Below are 19,656 nucleotides of genomic sequence, written 5' to 3' on the forward strand. Positions count from 1 at the left end.
GGAGGGTTGGGGAGAGGGGGGAGGGTTGGGGGGAGAGGGGAGGGTTGGGGGGAGAGAGGGTAGGAGGGAGGAGGGAGGGTAGGAGAGAGATGGGGGAGGGGAGAGAGGGAGGAGAGAGGGGAGGGAGAGGGGGAGAGGGGAGGGGGTAGGAGAGATAGGGGAAGGGAGGGTAGGAGAGATGGGGAAGGGAGAGAGAGAGGGAGGAGAGAGGGGAGGGAGGGTAGGAGAGAAAGGGGGAGGGAGGGTAGGAGAGAAAGGGGGAGGGAGGGTAGGAGGGAGAGGGGGAAGGGAGGGTAGGAGAGAGATGGGGGAGGGGGAGAGGGGAGGGTAGGGGAGAGAGAGGGGGAGGGTAGGGGAGAGAGAGGGGAGGGTAGGGGGAGGGAGGGTAAGAGAGAGATGGGGAGGGAGGGTAGGAGAGAAATTGGGGAGGGGAGAGAGAGGGGGATGGTAGGGGAGAAAGGGAGGAGAGGGAGGGGGAGAGGGGAGGTGAGAGGAGGGGTGGAGCAGTTGGGGGTGGGGTGGTTGTTGGCCTGTTTAGTGGGTGGATGAACTCTCAGTATGATTGCAGCTATGTTATTGTCTTAAATATTCTTGGGAGAATTTCCATTCTGCCATTTTGTACGTTGTCTGCTAGAGCAGTGGAACTATTAGAGCATGGAGTTCATCCACACAATTGTTCAGCTAATTGGCCCTTAGCCCACTTGAAAATTCAAGGTTTGGATATGCCACGCTCCATTTGATGGAGCGCCCATGTCAAAACTCCCTCACTGTTGTAGAATTTTTCAGTAGATTTATCCCTACCCGAGGCCTGGGAGCAGTCCACTTGCTCTAGTTTTAGATGTGAGATTTGCAAATGTAAATCTGATCTCCTAAATCTGTTCTCTCCCCCTCCCCCCCCCCCCCTGCCCACTTTGTATTATGTTACGTAATGCTGTTCTTACCTGGTCCTGGACTGGGAAAAGTGACATCCTGAGTTCTGGTGGCAGAAGAATCATCATCTAGTTTTAATTTACATAAAGGTTCCTGTGCTGAGTTTTGAAAATAAATTCCATACTCAAGGCATTTTAATTTTCTACGTTGGAGTAACACCAAGTGATCTGCGTGTGAGTGTGTGTGCTTTAATTATATCCACTCACATCTTGTAAAAGAAAACCCATGAAATCTAAATTGCAGGTTTTTACTTTTTGGAAGTTTTTGAATGAGAATTTTTTCATACTATTCATCATTTGACTTTTAAAATCTGCATTTCAAAGAAGCGGGTCTAATGCAGCTGTTCACAGCCTTTTTGTTTCTGAGGTCCCCTTTTCAGGGGTAATGTGAAACTTGTTATGGCGCTTGGCAACAATTTTCAATTCTCATGCCAACACTCATACCCACTGTATGTGGTTCCCTCCCCAATTAAAGCCTTCAATTGCGCAAACACTGAAATACAGAAGTTTTGTAATCTAGGTATAACTTTGACCGCTCAGATAAATTAAATTCTCCCCCCCACCCCAGTTCCAAACTGGCTGCCACTCCACATCATGAGGCAGAGACAGTCTTTTAGCTGACACCTTTGCCTCCTTTTGTCCTGGCTGATTGGTCGCTTGAGAGTCTCCTTCCGGTTGAACTTGTGATGAGACATTAAAGTCTTTCAACAGTCATTATTAAACAACTTTTCATGTAGTCAGAACACTTGAAGGTGCTTCACAGAGTGAATCGTCTTTAGAATGCAGTGACTGTATTGAGGTAAGCAAACCCACTCAGGCAAATGTAGAAATGTAGATGTTTGTTCTGGATAGTAAGCAGTTAATTTATTGGCACAATTTGTGTTTTGTCTACTCAATCTCTGATTATTTTTGGCGGATCCTTTGAGACCATCTTGCAGATTGATGGATGAGAACCCCAGTCTGACATAGTTCCCCTATAACATTTTTTGAGAACTGGTCAGTGGTCTCTATTGACTGTCTCTAAATAACTTCATAAACAGTCCAGGAGCCAACTGTTCTCAAAGCAGTTTCTTTCCGTAAGGCTTGATAGTGAATTGCTTTCTTGTCAGAAAACTTATAATACTTTTCCAGAGTATTTTTGATATGCAAATTTCTCCCCAGCCCAGAAATAAAAATATAGCCCAGCTCTGATTTTGGTATTAGTTTTATATCTTGTTGGTGAGATTAGTGCCAGACTCTGACCCTGCAGACTTAAACTAGTATCAGGGGTTTATATAGAAAATAGGAGCAGGAGTAGGTCATTCGGCCCTTTGAGCCTGCTCCGTCATTCAATGTGATCATGGCTAATCCTCCATCGCAATGCCATGCTCTCATCTCTCCCCATACCCTTTGACACCTTTAGAGTCCAGAAGTCTATCCATTTCCTTCTTAACTATACTCAGTGACTTGGCCTCCACAGCCCTCTGTGATAGAGAATTCCCTCGGTTCACCACCCTCTTGATCTCCTCTCATTCTTCTAAACTCCGGTGAATACAGGCCTAGTTGGCCCAATGTCTCCTCATACGACAACCCTGCCATCCCAGGAATCAGCCTGGTGAACCTTTGCTTACTGTATCAACTTAATCGTATAAAAATGACTGGGTTGTGAAATCAATATTGCTTACTGCACCATTATTTAAATAATGTAATATTGTAAAATGGTATTGGAATCATCATGGCCTGCTAACTTGATTTGTAATATAATTTAAATTGTTAACTTTTAACATGAAGTATTTCAGATTCCATAAGAACAGATTTCTTGTAAGTAGGTAAAGGAACAGACTAGAGTTGAACATCCTCATGATCTTGTCATCCTCTCAGCTAATCTGTAGCATGCTAAAACACTAAACCACTGTTGACTCTGATAAAAACCCTAATTTGTGTAGTGATTAACTGTTCACAAAATGGGAGGGAGTTAGGGCAATGGGCAAGAATTGGGTGAAATATTGAGAGAGTCAAACTTAGTGATGCGTTTTGAACATGTCAAGAAATGTAAAAGTTGTTTTTTTTATAAGGGGCTTCCAGAATGTGAGCGTAAACCCATGATCAAAAAGAAGGCAAGGTGACAGACACTGCAGGTTTGCAGAAGATCCTGTAACAATGAAGGAGATGGCAGAGGTAGGGTGTTTCAGGGCATTGGAACAATGTAGATGAGAAAGACAGTTGAATCTGTGTTCTGGTAGACAGGGAGCCAGTGGAGGTTGGGTTAGCAGTGCTTTGGCATAAGATGCAGACAGAAGATCAAGGTGAGTTGGATTTTTTTATAGAGTAGAACTTGGGAGCCTGATGAGAATATGCAGACATTAGCCCTGGAGGTGATCTGGAAATAGGCAATCTTTAATGGATTGGGGAAGGTTCTGGATTATGGGTGGAGGTGGAGAGATAATACTGGGTGTCGGTATACCTACAGAGGTTGTTAATTCGAGAAGTTGCGTGTATGCAACTGGATGGACGAGAGATGGAAGCTTTGAGTACACTGGAAGTGACTGTTTAAATGTGGGAGGACAGTCAGTTACATTAGGGCAAGTGAGAATGGAACCACAAAGTGGCACTGTAGCAGAGGTGGACCAATGAGACTGCAGCTATGAAGAAAGATAGAGTAGATGACCGAAAGTCAGGAGAACAAGGGGAAAGAATGTGCCATGGAAGCTCACTGAAGGGATTGGGAGAGAAAGCTGGAGTTTTTTTGGAGATGAGGAAGGGAAAGAGGAGTTGGGGAGGATTGACTGTTTAAGGCAGGAGGTGATGACAGTCATTTTGAAGCCATATGAATAATGCTGGAAGAAAGGTGGGAAGTACCAGTATCTCTGAGCATTAGGTCAAAGAATGGTGACTGTTCAGAAGCTGGTTTTGTGGAGGAAATCAGCCTAATTAGTGTGGGGAGGGTGAAGGAAAGTACAGAAGTTCCAGATTATTGATGGAGGGGAAATTATGCAAAAAGAACCAAGAGTTTGGAGGGAAGAAAATCAATGAACTGAACTGAGGTTGGAAGAGATGGAGAGTCAAAGCGACAAGGTAGTGGTGACAAGATCTCGGAGTTGTTTGTGGTCCTCGGTTATGGGGTTGTGACACTGCAGTTTCTACTTATTTGACCAGGATAAGAATGAACCCGCAGGAGTGTCAAGTTCACAAGGGAGCAGTCAGAGCTCCAGGGGAAGGCAGGGATTGGGGGTGGGAAAGAAGGAGATAAGACGGGAGAGGTTTGCCCTTAGAGGTAGAAGTAAGTGGAAAATGCATCGAGAAGTTGTTCTAGAAAAGGAAACAGTAAGGGTTGTGATGGGTGGAACAGAAGCCCCACATACACTCTTTCATAAGAAGCTGGTAAATAGTGTTTTGGAGAGACAATCCAGGTCAGTCTCCACCCAGTGGAACTAAATAGTGTGTGGTTGTGCTCATTAGCCTGAGAACAACTTACTTTGTCAAGATCTGGGATCTTTATCTCTGCTGCAGTGCATCTCCCCACTAGGTTATCACTGGAGCTGTGGAATTTAAAGTTAATTTTTTTCTCTCTCCCTTGGCTGTCCATATCACTGTTACCTGCTTTTTATGACGGGATAACCTGCTCCCAGACCTCTTGAGCACCAACCTGCAGGTGCACAAGAATGGCGGTGCCCTCCTGAGACAGGCACAATTGATTTTGTAAACTTGCTGATCATATGCAGACATCGACAAGTAAGTTTTAAATTACAACATTGTAAAAGATTTAAATAATATTAAGCTACAGGTTACTCAGTGTCAGTACATAAGTCTGTCACATTCTCTTGATATTCCAAATTACAATTTCCAAGTTGATTTCTGCCCTTCCATTGTGGAAAAACTGACGTTCTGGTACAGGCACAGTGTTACAATCCAGTGTTTGAACTCAGTCACCGTGTTTGTGGTTATTTTGTTACAGGCTGGTGAAAGGTAAGTAAGTGTTAAATGATTAGATAAAATTAAAGTGCTTGAAACAAAGTAAGATCTGTTAATTGTGAAGCAACATCTCTTGCCCCGTTCCCCTCTATGCCTCCAATCTTGCAGTTGAACTTGAGGTTCACACAGCTTGATGCCTTTCATTCCTTTTGGCTTTGTTCTCTTTGCATGAAGCCATGTGGCAGCCCAAACCTTCACAGATTTGATGTAGTTTCATTATCTGTAGTTTGAAGGCTGAAAATGTGGCTTTGTCAAAAGTAAGGGAACAGTCCACACATTAGATATTTTGGATGTCAGACTTTGTCAGAACTGATGAATTGCAAGGAATTACCAATGCCTAATTCAGTAAAATAAAAAATACATGCATCCAGAATTTATCTGTTGTTCAAGGCAGTCTACCATATAGAAAAACTGTGCATCAATATTGGTTATTTCAGATTGGGAGCAACAAACCCCATATACCCTTAATTCCTACATGAATCATTCCCAGTATTGCTTTGCTCCTTATATTTGGTGATTCCATCTACATGTACAAAGCAAAAACTGTACATTGCAATCAAGTGGTCAACATTGCTCTGGTTTGGAATATCTGTCAATGCAGCTCTTCAATTTGTATATCAAAGATTCATCCTTTACTGCACCTATTGGGTGGTTTCCAGGTCTGTTTTATAACCCTACCATCGTGATGATCACTGAAAACATTTTTTGCAAATCCAATTTTTGGTTTCCCTACTGGAATCAGCATTTCATTTTTGAAGCATTTTGACGCCAAAGTGCCTGACTAGCTGCATCTAGTTTCTCTGGTGGTATTTAAAGACCCACATTTTTAATAGTGAGTAATTATACTGTTTGTGTAGCTTTCACTGAATTGCTTTAATTTGTGTTTGATGCTGGGGAAAAGTTTGAGAACTAGCAAATTAAAAAAAAATAGGAGTAAAACATTTGTACTGCAGTAAGGATTCAGACCTAAATGAAAACATTCAGGCAAATCATAGAGAAGTGGGTTATAAATAACTGTGGGTATAAAATTAATTGAAAGTTACTGTATTTTACAATCAGAAACTGCTCTGAATATCAAATAACTGCCCTTTCACAGCATTGATAATCACTGGCTGAAGTAAAGCCAGCATTTCTTACCTATCTGATTGAAGTGACTTCCAGAATTGGCTTGTTATGGTAAGGGTTATTAACCAATTTATTTGAACTGATTAGCTAGGTGTTGGAAGAAAATGAAACATAAACCATTTAAGATAATGCTTATTATTCTTTCAACCACATCCTCTGCAAACTAAGTTGGCAATTTGTGGCATACTGAATTTCAGGGGAAAAAAAACAGGTGATGCCTAAAGAACATAAGAAATATGAGTAGGCCATATGGTCCCTCGAGCCTCCTCCGCCATTCAATAAGATCATGGCCTTAACTCCACTTTTCCTGGCTAGCCCCCATAACCCGTGACTCCTTTGTCGATCAAAAATCTGTCTAATTCAGCCTTGAATATATTTAATGACCCAGCCTCTACTGCTTGTGGGAGAAAAGAACTGCAAGACCCTCTGAGGGAAGAAATTCTTCCTCATCTCCACCTTAAATAGGAAACTCCTTATTTTTAAACAGTGCCCCCTGGTTTTAGATTCCTCCAGAAGGGGGAACATCCTCTTGGCGTTGACTCTTGTCAAGCCCCTTAAGAATCTTATATATCTCAATAAGATCACCTCTCATTTGTCCAAGCTCCAATGGGTTTCGGCCCAACCTGCTCAACTTTTCCTCATAATGGAACCCCTTCATCCCAGGTATCAGCATGGTGAACCTTCTCTGAACTGCTTCCAATGCAAGTATGTCCCTCTTAAGTAAGGTGACCAAGATTGCACAGTACTGTCTAGGTGTACTCAAAAAATAAGATATAAAGCATGTTTATCATCTAAAAATGTCTTTTTCACACCAACTTGCTCTACATTACGGTACAGTGCAGCTAGCTCAAAACTACATATCCGAAGTCTCGAAGTTTCAAACTGCACCTGTGGGAAGAACATGAGTAGCGACAGGATCTGAGCTTGTTTTCTCTTGGCAGATGTAAAAGCATATTCATATTGCTGGTAATGGTTTGGCTTTAATTTCAGTTTGTTACAATTAAGAGGTAGTTCAGAAGAAATCACTGAAGAGAGACGCTAGATTGATTAGAAAATAAAATTGAGTACTGACATGTTACCTTGAACACAGTTTGCTTTGTAAACTTGGGTACTGAGTGTTCTTTCTGCAAATCTTGTACCTTTCTACAAGTAATTATTTAATGAATCACTTCAGTGCAGACCCATAAAAGAAAAGCCATCTCCTGCAGGCTATATTTGTAATAAATTTGTAATTTGTGAGCCGAATTTTTTGCAGGAGGCTTTCTTTACATTTTAAAGGCGAGTGTTTACAATAGTTATCTTGCCCAAGAACCTAAGTATTTTCGGAAATGTGGACAAAGCTGTAGCAGTAACATCTATTGTCCTTTCCGACTTGTCCTGAGCATGGTGGTGGGTCTTGAATTAATGCCAAGATTGTTCTCCATGATGGTCTTAGGTAGTGAATTATTGGAAAGAAATTTCTGTAGTGTTTAAATTGCCCTAACTATGTAGAGTGTATTTTGGATTTACGAATAAAACGATATATTTCCTTTGCTTTACCTTTCAAATTTTGTGGGCAACGCAAAACTTGGAAGTATTGTGGGCACACTGTTAAACTTCAAAAGGACAAGTGACCGATGAAATTTAATGCAGAGAATTGTGACATGATTCATTTTGCTAGGAAGAATGTGGAGAGACAATATAAAATATAATGTACAATTCTAAAGGGGGTGCAGCAGCAGAGGGACTTGGGGGTATAGGTGCACAAATCATTGAAAGTGTCAGGTTGAGAGCCTGGTTAATAAAGTGTTACACGATCCTCGCCTTTATAAATAGAGGCACGAGTGCAAAATCAAGGAAGCTATAAATTTGTAAAAACACTGGTTCCTGGAGCATTGCATCTATTCCCAGGCACCACACTTCAGGAAGGATGAGAAGGCATTAAGAGAGGGTGCAGAAAAGATTCATGAGAATGGTTCCAGGGATGATCTTCAATTACGCCGATAGATTGGAGAAGTCTTGAGTGTTCTTCTTGGAAAAGAGAAGGCTGAGAGGAGGTCTGATAGAGATATCCAAATTCGTAAGGGGACTGAATAGACGGGGAGAAATTATTTCCATTGGTGGAAGGATCAAGAACCAGAGGGCAAAAGAAGCATGGTTAGGATCTGGAGGCAGGCTCAATCAAGGATTCAAAAGAGAATTGGATCATTATCTGAAAAGGAAGAATGTGCAAGACTACGAGGAAAAGGCGGGTGAGTGACACTAGGTGAATTACTCTTGCAGGGAGCCAGCAAGGACATGGTGAATGGATGGTAGCCTCTTGTGCAGCAACCATTCTGATTCTATCATCAGAATTACTCATTGTAATTAAACCTATTACAATTAATTACCTTGCTTGATTGATCTAGGATCATAATTTAATTGACAGAACAGTTCATGTTAGAGGATGTATACATTAAGTCATCTGAAGGGTCTCAGCATTGCAGATGCAAAGAGGAAGAGCTGTAATATGGGATTAAATGGAGTTGATGGTATTATAGGAAAGTAACATCAAGCTGCACATAAAAGAAGAATTGGACGAAGCTAGCATTGTTGGATCATGCTAAAATGGGAAACTACAAAATTATGCAGATTCTGAATTAAAATATGCAATAGCATGGACTCCTGAGTAAGTTTGAAGATGCATCCAATGTATGTTCCACAGAGGAAGTGTGCCCAAACTAGTTCAAAATAGATAAACAGGAAGAATTTTTAGGTGCAAAAAATCATTCTTCATGATTTTTGAAAGATGGGTACTGAAAGAGCCAGCAATAAAGTGGGAAGCTGCTCAGTGTCTGATCATGATACCAGGATTGTGTGTACTATCTGAGAGGGATCATAATCACAAGAAGGAAAAGCAAGCAGAATCCAAGGACGGCATTGTGATTCAGCTTGCAGGATTATGCCAGAGGAGGAAGAAAGTGTAGGTAACATCAGTTTTGTTTTTGCTCCTATGATGTGGGTGATGCTGGCAAAGCTGGATTTATTGCTCAACCCTTCGAGCCCTGATAGAGGAACCTACCTGTGTGAAAACGGTAGTGCCTTTGAATGTCAAGAGAGGAGGATGCGTCTTATCCTGTTGGGATAATACCTTTGCTTGCCACTTATAATGCCTGTCATTCATAAGTCCAAGTCTGAATGTTGCCAATATTCTACTTTAGACTGATTCATTATTAGACAAACTGTGAAACCCTGAAATCTTCAGCAATGTTCCACTCCTGACCTAATGCCGGAGGTCATTATCAATTGATGAATTGGCTGAAGATGATTGCAAATATGTCCTGGGGATCGTGAAATTGCCCATCTTCATTTGTGGTTTTCCTCTTGACTATGATTGACCTCAGTTTCATTAAAGATCTTTGATTTGCTTTGAATGCTTTTGTGTCCATTCTTAGAATAAACTGTGTTCGCTTCAGCCGAAACCATATTGGTGAGTATGTTTAGTTTGATGACGTTACTGGTGATTTACTCTGTTACTTTACTACTGACTGGCCAGGTCAGTTTTGACTGTTTTTTGGATAGGACATACTTGTGTAATATGAAAATATGCAGTTAATATGTCGCCTTCAGTACGACAGCCAGGGTGTTGTCAGGGCTCAGCCTACGCTGGGCAGTGTACTCCTGTTTCTTAATGTCACATGGAATGAACCAAATTGGTTATCATAGGCATGTATGTTTGCAACAGGATGTTGGTGAGAATGAGGTCAAATAGGGTATGTACTTGTTTCCTTTATCACCTCATCTGGCAGCTATCATCCTCAAGGCACAGTCAGTGATGGTACTACTGAGCCAATCATATGGTGTATATTCTGTGTCCTTGATTCTTTGAGTTTCCTCCCAAGTGGCACTCAACCTGAAGGATCCAGCAGTTGAGGGCGGATTGTGGTTGGTAGTTATTGGCTTGAGGTTCATTGATGCTGTTTAACGTGAAGCTATTGGATTTCATTGTGCCAGGTATCAATGTTGAGGAATTCCAGGGCCATGTCCATCTACATGAAACATTGGCAGAGTGTACAGGAACTACTGCGGATAGTTTTGGCATGTACCAAGTATAGAAGCTTGACAGAATTGTAGCTAAAAGTAGGCATTGCTGGATAAGAAGGATTCAGAAGGATGCCCAAACTGAGCAGCAAGAATCTAGAGATCACGAAGAAGATGATGACCCGAGTGTTTTGGGAGACGGATGCTGAGATACATTAAAAGAGGAGATGACAGCACCCTTCTGAAGCAAAAACAGAAAATGCTGGAAAAACTCAGCAGGTCTAACAGCATCTGTGGAGAGAAAAACAAAGTTAACGATTCGAGTTCATATGACTCTTCTGGTTTGGATCACTTCTGGCTTTTCTCAGTGTCTATTGGTATACTTCAAATCATACAGACAATTGGAGTTCAGTTAGAATGGGAAATTTACAAATGTTTTCACATTATCATGTATCGTATTAGGCTACCTCTGAAGTACTTAATACTAAGGGGGAGGGAGTGGAATAGTGGGTATTGTCACTCGACTATTAATCCAGAGACCTAGGGTAATGCTCTGGAGACCTAGGGTTGAATCCCACCATGGCAGATGGCGGAATTTGAATTCAGTCAATTAAAATCTGGAATTAAGAGTGGAATGATGACCATGCCATCGTCGATTGTTGTAAAAACTCATCTGGTTCACCAATGTCCTTACATGTAGCTGTACTTACATGGTCTGGCCTACATGCAACTCCAGATCCACATCAATGTAGTTGATTCTGAAATGGCCTAGCAAGCCACTCAGTTGTAGCAAACCATGACAAAGTCAATAAGGAGTGAAACAGGACGGGCCACCTGGCATCGACCTAGACACTGGAAACGACAACAGCAACTCAGCCCTGCAAAGTACTCCTCACTAACAGCTGGGGGGGTTATGCCAGAATTGGGAGAACTGTCTCACAGACCAGTCAAGCAACAGCCTGACATAGTCTTACTCACAGAATCATACCTTACAAATCATGTCGCAGACATCATCATCCCTGGGTATGTCCTGTACCACCGGCAGGACAAACCCAGAAGAGGTGTCAACACAGCGTTATACAGTCGGAGGGACTTGCCCTGGGAGTCCTCAACATCGATTCCGTATCCCATTAAGTCTCATGGCACCAGGTCAAACGTGGGCAAGGAAATCATCTGCTGATTACCACATACCATCTGCCCTCAGCTGATGAATAAATACTCCTCCATGTTGAACACCACTTGGAGGAAGCATTGAGGGTGGCAAGGGCGCAGAATGTACTCTGGGTGGGGGACTTCAATGCCCATCACCGAGTGGCTCGGCAGCACCACCACAGACTGAGCTGGCTGAGTCCTAAACGACTGGGTCTGCAGCAGGTGGTGAGGGGAGCAACAAGATGGAAAAACATACTCGTCACCAACCTGCCTGCCGCAGATACAACAGTATTGGTAGGAGTGATCACCGCACAGTCTTTGTGGAGACAAAATCCCATCTTCAGATTGAGGATACCATCCCATCGTGTTGTGTGGCACGACCATCGTGCTAAATGGGATAGATTTTGAACAGATCCAGCAACTCATAACAGGGCACCCATGAGGCGCTGTGGCTATCATCAGCAGCAGAATTATACTCGAACACAAATCTGTAACCCCATGGTATGTATGTCCCCCACTCTACCATTACGACCAAGCCAGGGGATCAACCCTGGTTCAATGAAGAGTACAGGAGGCCATGTCAGGAGCAACACGAGGCATATCTAAAAATGAGGTGCCAACTTGGTGAAGCTACAACGCAGGACTCGTTGCATGACAAACTGCAGCAAGCGATAGAGCTAAGTGATTCCACAACCGACGAATCAGATCTAAGCTCTGCAGTCCTGCCACATACAGTTGAGAATGGTGGTGGACAATTAAACAATTGACTAGAGGAGGAGGCTTCACAAATATCCCATCCTCAATGATGGAGGAGCCCAGCTTATCAGTGCAAAAGATAAGTCTGTGGCATTTGCAACAACCTTTAGCCAGAAGTGCAGAGTGGATGATCCATCTTGGCCTCCTCCGGAGGCCCCCAGCATCACAGATGCCAGTCTTCAGCCAATTCGATTCACTCCACGTGATATCAAGAAACGGCTGAAGGCAATGGATACTTCAAAGGCTATGGGCCCTGACAATATTCCGGCAATAGCACTGAAGACTTGTGCTGCAGAACTTGTCACCACGCCCCTAGCCAAGCTGTTACAGTACAGCTATAACACTGGCATCTACCCGGCTATGTGGAAAATTGCCCAGGTATGTCCTGTACACACAAAGCAGGACAAATCCAACCTGGCCAATTACCGCCCCATCAGTCTACTCTTGGTCATCAGTAAAGTGATGAAAGGGGTCATCAACAGTGCTATCAGACGGCACTTGCATAGCAATAACCTGCTCACTGATGCCCAGTTTGGATTCCGCCGGAGCCACTCAGCTCCTGACCTCATTACAGCCTTGGTTCAAACATGGACAAAAGAGCTGAACTCCAGAGGTGAGGTGAGAGTCACTGGCCTTGACATGAAGGCAGCATTTGACCGAGTGTGGCATCAGGGAGCCCTACAAAACTGGAGCCAACTGGAATCGGGGAAAACTCTCCACTGGTTGGAGTCATACCTAGTACAAAGGAAGATTGGTTGTGATTGTTGGAGGTCAATCGTCCTAGCTCCAGGACATCACTACAGGAGTTCCTCAGGGTAGTGTCCTAGGCCCAGCCATCTTCAGCTGCTTCATCAATGACCTTCCTTCCATCGTAAAGTCAGAAGTGGGGATGTTGGCTGATGATTAATAATAAATAATATAAAAGCAAAATACTGCGGATGCTGGGAATCTGAAATAACAAAATGCTGGAAAATTTCTGCAGGTCTGACAGCACCTGTGGGGAGAAAACAGAGTTAACGTTTCGAGTTTGCGCAACCATCAGCGAAGAAGGGGCATACAATGTTCACCATTCACAACTCCTCAGATACTGAAGCAGTCCATGTCCAAATGCAGCAAGACCTGGACAATATCCAGGCTTGGGCTGGCAAGTGGCAATTAACATTTGCGCCACACAAGTGCCAGGCAATGACCTATCTCCAATAAGAGAGAATCTAACCATCGCCCCTTGACATTCCATGGCATTACCATCACTGAATCCCCCCACTTCAACATCCTGAAGATTACCATTGACCAGAAACTGAACTGGACTAGCCATATAAATACCGTGGCTAAAAGAGCAGGTCAGAGGCTAGGAATCCTGCAGCGAGTAACTCACTTCCTGACTCCCCAAAGCCTGTCCACCAACTGCAAGGCAAAGGCCTGGAGTATAATGGTATACTTTCCACTTGCCTGGATGAGTGCCACTCCCACAACACTGAAGAAACTTGACACCATCCAGGACAAAGCAACCCGCTTGACTGGCACCCCAAACATTCACTCCTTCCACTGAAACACAGTAGCAGCAGTATGTACTGTCCACACGATGCACTGCAGAAACACACCAAGCCTCTTTAGACAGCACCTTCTAAACCCACGACCGCTACCATCTAGAAGGACAATGGCAGCAGATAGATGGGAACACCACCACCTGGAAGTTTGGAAGTTCCCCTCCAAGCCACTCACCACTCTGACTTGGAAATATATCGCTGTTCCTTCACTGTCGCTGGGTCAAAATCCTGGAACTCTCTTCCTAACAGCACTGTGGGTGTACCTACACCACATGGACTGCAGCGGTTAAAGAAGGCAGCTCATCATCTCCTTCTGAAGGGCAATTGGGGATGGGCAATAAGTGCTGGTCTTGCCAGTGACGTCCACATCCCATGAACGAATTAAAGAAAGCTCATTTATGATTTTGACCATTTGTTTCATGTGGGTACTCCTGTTGGAAGAAAGGTACTCATGTTTACAATTAAATATATTGATGGAAGTTATAACTTGTTAAATTTGATGGGTATTTAGCTTTCAATCCTTTTTAACACTACAGCGGATATCTTGGCTATCTTGTACATCAATACTGTGGTTTGTTCTGATTATGAGCAGGCAGGTTTTCTGCACAGCTATTTACTCTGACTTTTGCTGTAATTTTGGAATCATTTGTTAAGTGGCAGTTAACATATCTTGTGCATCCTGCCTGGCTGAGTATTTCCAACGTTTTCTGTTTTTATTTCCAATTTACAGCATCCACAATGCTTTTCTATTATCTAGAACTGAACCCAGCCAGAGTTAGCATCTTTGGGGGGGAAAAATCAGGAAACCGGTCAGAAGGAGCATCTTCAGGGTGGAGAGGAAAGGGAAACAGTGAGTATAGAACTGAAATAAAAATAGAAATTGCTGGAAAAGCTCAGCAGGTTTGGCAGCATCTATGGAGAGAGAAACAAAAATTATAATTTTGAGTCTAATATGACTCTTCAGAACAATTCTGAAGGAGATTCATATTGGACTCAACATTAACTGTTTCTCTCTCCACAGATGCTCCCAGACCTGTTGAGTTTTTCCAGAATTTCCTGTTTCTATTTCAGATTTCCAGCATCTGCAGTACTTTGGCTAGGTTCAGTTCTATACTCAAAATAGAAGTAGAGTTAACATCTTCAGGGAGGAGAGTGAGGGGTAGCAGTAAGTTTGGAACTGAACCCAGCTATGGTTAGAAATACTCAGGTTAAGCAGAATCTGAGGGGGAGGGGTGGGGAAGAAAGCGAATCAGCCAGACTCAGCATCTACAGGGGAGGGGAGACAATCAGTGTAGTTAGTGTGGAGAAATTGGGGCTGTTCTCCTCAGAAGGCTTGAGAAGAGATTTGATGGAGGGAGGTGTTCAAGATCATGAGCAGTCTAGATAGAGTAGAGAAAAACTGTTCAAATTCATGGAAGGCTCAAGATCCAGGGGAGACAAATTTAATATAAATGACAAAAAATCCAAAGACTGTAAATCATTTATGCTACAAGTGATTATGATCTGGAATGTACTGCCTGAGTGTGGTGGAAGCAGGTTCAGTCATGGCTTGCAAAAGGGAATTGGATAATTATTTGAAGGGAGGATTTGAAGATCTACAGGGAAATGGCTGGGAAGTTGGACAGGCTGAGTTTGGCGTCATGTGCTGTAACCATTCTGTGATTCTAGGCTAGCTTGTAGAGGCAAGAATTGATTTTCAGTATTAGTTGTAATGTGATTTTTACAATTAATACAATAGTTTTTTCCAGTGATTACAGGGAAGGGTTACTTAATTGATCTTGATTTGAATCATTTTGCAGAGTTAAAAATTGGAATTGCACTTATGGGTTTCTAGTTTCATAACATTGATAGTGGAGCTGACATTCCCTCTGACCAGATGGATTGGTGTGTATCCATGCTTTATGTAATCGGAAAGCACAATTTAGTAGCATCTTTATTGTAATGTTTCAGTTGATCTGTATTTTTGCTTCTGGAAAGCCCTTTTTATTAGAAACATCCTTGCATTCCAAGTAAATTTCACATGAATTGTAAGGTATCTTTTTCTCTCTGCACATGGCCATGTTTGCTATTTCCTTCCTGCATTTTAAGCAGTTAATGCTTCAGTGGGAGAAGGAAGATCTGTACATCAGCTTGCCTGTAGATTTCTTAATGCTACTTGTTTAAGGATTCTAAGTCGACTGAAAGGAGAACATTGCTTTGTTTTTCATCGACTCGTGTGTCACACCACTTCAGATAGTATTGCTGTTGGCTCCTGTCTGCTGCATTAAACCAAGTCAGGAGTGGCTCTTTGGCCTTCGTGACTGTATTTGAGGTTTGCCGCCTGAGTTGAGCTGACACTTCAAGGATCCTGCTGCTGGGAAACAAACAGAAGAAAGAACTTTTTGCATTGATATAGGAACCCATTCCATTGGTGCAACAGCTGCTGTGCAAGACAATTCACATGTGCATTTATATGGCAACCCTTGCATTGATGTCTCTGGACAGTTTGTGAAGGGGCATGGTACTTTGCGTAGAAGGCAGGAAGGATTGGAAAGATGAAAGGTTTTGCAGAACACAAATGAATTCAACCAACTTTTAATTAGGAAATCGAATTTGAAACTGAATCATGTAAGGAGAAATCGGGGCAGATGACCAAAAGATTGGAAAAGGGGGCAGGTTTTAAGGAACATCTGAAAAGGATAGAGATCGGAAGGTGTAAAAAGGGAATTCCACAGATTAGGGCCGAGGCTAACCAGACCAGCTGAAGGCATGGCTGCCGGAGATGCAACGATAAAAGTAAGGAGTGCACAAGAGGCCAGAATTGGAGGGTTGTAGGGCTGCAGGAGGGGAATTTGGAAACAAGGATGAGACTTAAAGCTATGTGCCTGATTGGAGGCGTGTAGATAAACGGACTTGCTGCAAGTTAGGATAAGGACAGCAGAGCTTTGGATTTAATATGAATTCGTATGCCTCAATCTGTAACTACTGTGATAGATAATTGATTTATTGGAAAATCATCATAGTGGCATGTACTAAATAAAACAAGTAAATTTGTAACACAATTGTAGACAATAATAAAAATAAAGTATAAAATAAAAGGGTTGCACAATTATGAAATTACAGTATACAGATAATTATAATCTATTGCAAAATGCAAGTTGTCTTGATTTACAGAACAAAAATAAAAAGGTCGACTGCACTCTGCTTTTTGTATTAACTCAACGTCACAAATGATTGACTTTAAGTAAATTCTCGATTGTTTATATACTGTTTAAGTTTTATCAAGTAGGGGATTGGGCTGTCTCATTGTCTATTTGTTCTATATCTGATTTGCACAATGGTGTCTTTGCTCCTTAATCCATCACATGTTTACTTTCATGTGGTTGTGGCAAGAGATAGAGGTGATGGGAGATGGAATTCAAGCATTTTCTGGCAAAGTCTATCCAGAACTGCTTCCACTTTTCAGCAAAGGAACATAAGGAATCATGAGCAGCACATTCAAACTCCAGAGATGCTCTGTATTCACAGTGTTGTACTTTTTCTGTCAGTGACCCAGAATCCTCCATCACCATCCCAGGGTTTGCCCTGTCCCACCAGCAGAACAAATACCAGCGGTGGCGCAGTAATATACATTCGAGAGGGGGCGGCCCTGAGAATCATCAACATTGACCCTAGATCCCACAAAGTTTCATAGCACCAGGTCAAATCTGGACAAGAAAACCCTTTTGCTGATTACCATGTACAACCCTCCCTCATAATGAACCACTGTTCCATATTGAACATTACTTAAAGAAGCACTCATGGCAGCAAGGGCATAGAATGTACTCTTGAGTGGGGGACTTGTGTCTACCACCAAGAGCTGCTCAGTAGCACCGTAACTCACCAAGCTTCCCAAATCCTGAAGGAAATGGCTGCCAGCCTGGGCCTATGGTAGAAACAACATGGAGGAAAAACCTCACAAATCTACCTGTCTCAAGGGCAATTAGGGATGGGCATTAAGTGATAGTCTTGGAAACCCACATCCACATAACTCATGGAACGGTTATAGCACAGAAGGAGGCCGTTTGGCCCATTGTGTCTGTGTTGACTTTTGGAAGGAGCCATGAAAAAGAATGCACCTGTCCATGACGCCATTGGTAGGAGTGACTACCACAGTTTTTAAGGTGACAAAGGAGGAGACCATCCATTGTGTTGTGTGGCATTTCTAGCATGCTGAAAATGAGATTCAGAACTAACAACCTAAAGCAACACCCATGGGATGGCTCATCAGTGACAGCAGAATTGTATTCAGTCACACAATTTATAACTTCATAGCCTGGCATAGCATAGCCCTCATTCTACCATTGACATCAAGGCAGGGAACCAACCATGGCTCAATGAAGAGTACGGAGCATGCTAGGAGCAGCACCGGGTATATCTAAAAATTAAGTGCCAACACAAGACTGCTTGAATGCTTATTAGCGGGTGCAGCATGTGATAGACAGTTCAGCGATCCCAGCCAACCAGCTGATCTGATCAAAGTTCTTCCACATCCAGTCGTGAATGGTGGTGGAAAATTAAACAACTAACAGGAAGAAGAGGCTTCACAAACATCCCCATCTTCAATGAACTCAGCATGTGAGTAGAAAAGGCAAGACTTGACGTACTTGCAACCATCTTCAGAAAGAATTGCCAAGTGATTGATCCATCTCGGCAGCCTCCGGAAGTCTCCATCAGAAGCGAGATTTGAGTCATTTTGATTCACTGCAAGCTGAGCACACTGGCTGCAGACAAGACTGAACCCCGACAACACCCTGGCTGTAGCGCTGCAGGATTGTGGTCTAGAATTGGCCATTCCTCTGGTTAAGCTATTACAGTATAGCCACAAGACTGGCATTAACGCAACAAAGTGGAAAATTGTCAGATATTTCCTGTCCGCAAAAACCAGGACAAATCCATTCTGATCATACAAGGCTATGAGCCTAGCGCTGGAAAATGGGATTAGAATAGTTAGGTACTTATTTGACCGGTGCACGCTCGATGAGTTGAAGGGCCTTTTTCTATGCTGCAGACCTCCTTGATTCTATGACTCTTATCACTTCGCATCCAATGGGATGCCTCATCAACAGAGGGATGGATGGAGGTGATCAGTAGTGCCACCAAGTGGTGCTTGCTAACTGCTCAGTTTGGGTTCTGCCTGAAGCCCTCAGCTTCAGACCCCATTACAGCTTAGTCCAAACATGGACAAAAGAGCTGAATTTCAGTGGTGACATCAAGGCAGTGTTTGTCTTGAGCGCAGCATCAAGGAGCCCGAGTAAAATTGTTGTCAAAGGGAAATCAGGGAAGGAAAATATCCACTGACTGAAGTCATACTTAGCACAAAGGAAGATGATTGTCAACTCTAGGACACTGCTGCACGAGTTCCATAGGACGGTGTTCTAGCAGAGTTCAGCTGCTTCATCAATCACCATCCCTCCATCTTAATGTCAGAAATCTGAATGTTTGCTGATGATTGCACAGTGTTCAGTACCATTCGAGACACCTTTGATACAGGGCTTGTGTGTGACCCAGGCAACATTAGGGCTTGGGTTGATCAGTGACACAAATGTTACTTGCTGCTAAAGTGCCAGCTGATGATGATTCCCAACAAGAGATAATCTAACCACCTCACCTCTACGTTCAATGGTGTTATCTTCTACATCCCTTGCCATCAACATCATAGGGACTACCGTGGACCGGAAACTTAGCTGCACCAGCTACATGAACGATGTGGCTACAAGAGCATTTCACAAGCTGGGCATTCAGTGATGACTGACACACCTGACTCTCCAAAGCCTTTCCACCATCTACAAGGCACAAGTCAGGAGTATGATGGAATACTCTCTGCTTGCCTGGATGAGTGCAGCTCCAACAACACTCAAGAAGCTTGACAACATTCAGGGCACAGCAGCCTGCTGGATTGGGGCTTCATCCACCACCTTAAATATTCACTTCCTGCTCCACTGGCACACCATGGCTGCAGTGTGTATCCTCTATAAGCTGTAATGCAGCAACTCGCCAAAGCTTCTTGACCGTACCTGTCAAGTTTGTGACCTTTATCACCTGGAAGGACAATGGAAGCAGCCATGTGGAAACACAACAATACCTCCAAGTTCTCCTCCAAGTCGTACACCAGCTTGATTTAGAAATTGATTACCATTCCTTCATCATTGCAAGGTCAAAATCCTGGAACAATTGAT

At 43.0% G+C, this 19,656-nt stretch overlaps 1 protein-coding gene across 1 annotated transcript in view; it reads left to right on the forward strand.

Annotated features, from left to right (window-relative positions):
* The first annotated feature begins 1,528 nt into the window (after positions 1–1,528).
* The window catches only part of LOC144677052 (uncharacterized), a 50,246-nt gene continuing 32,118 nt past the window's right edge, over positions 1,529–19,656 (forward strand). The window contains exon 1 of the mRNA XM_078537316.1: positions 1,529–1,728. The gene's annotated coding sequence lies outside the window, so the exon portion shown is untranslated. The remainder of the gene's footprint in view (positions 1,729–19,656) is intronic.

This window comes from Cetorhinus maximus, unplaced genomic scaffold (genome assembly GCF_964194155.1).
Source record: "Cetorhinus maximus unplaced genomic scaffold, sCetMax3.hap1.1 HAP1_SCAFFOLD_2183, whole genome shotgun sequence".
Taxonomy (NCBI): domain Eukaryota; kingdom Metazoa; phylum Chordata; class Chondrichthyes; order Lamniformes; family Cetorhinidae; genus Cetorhinus; species Cetorhinus maximus.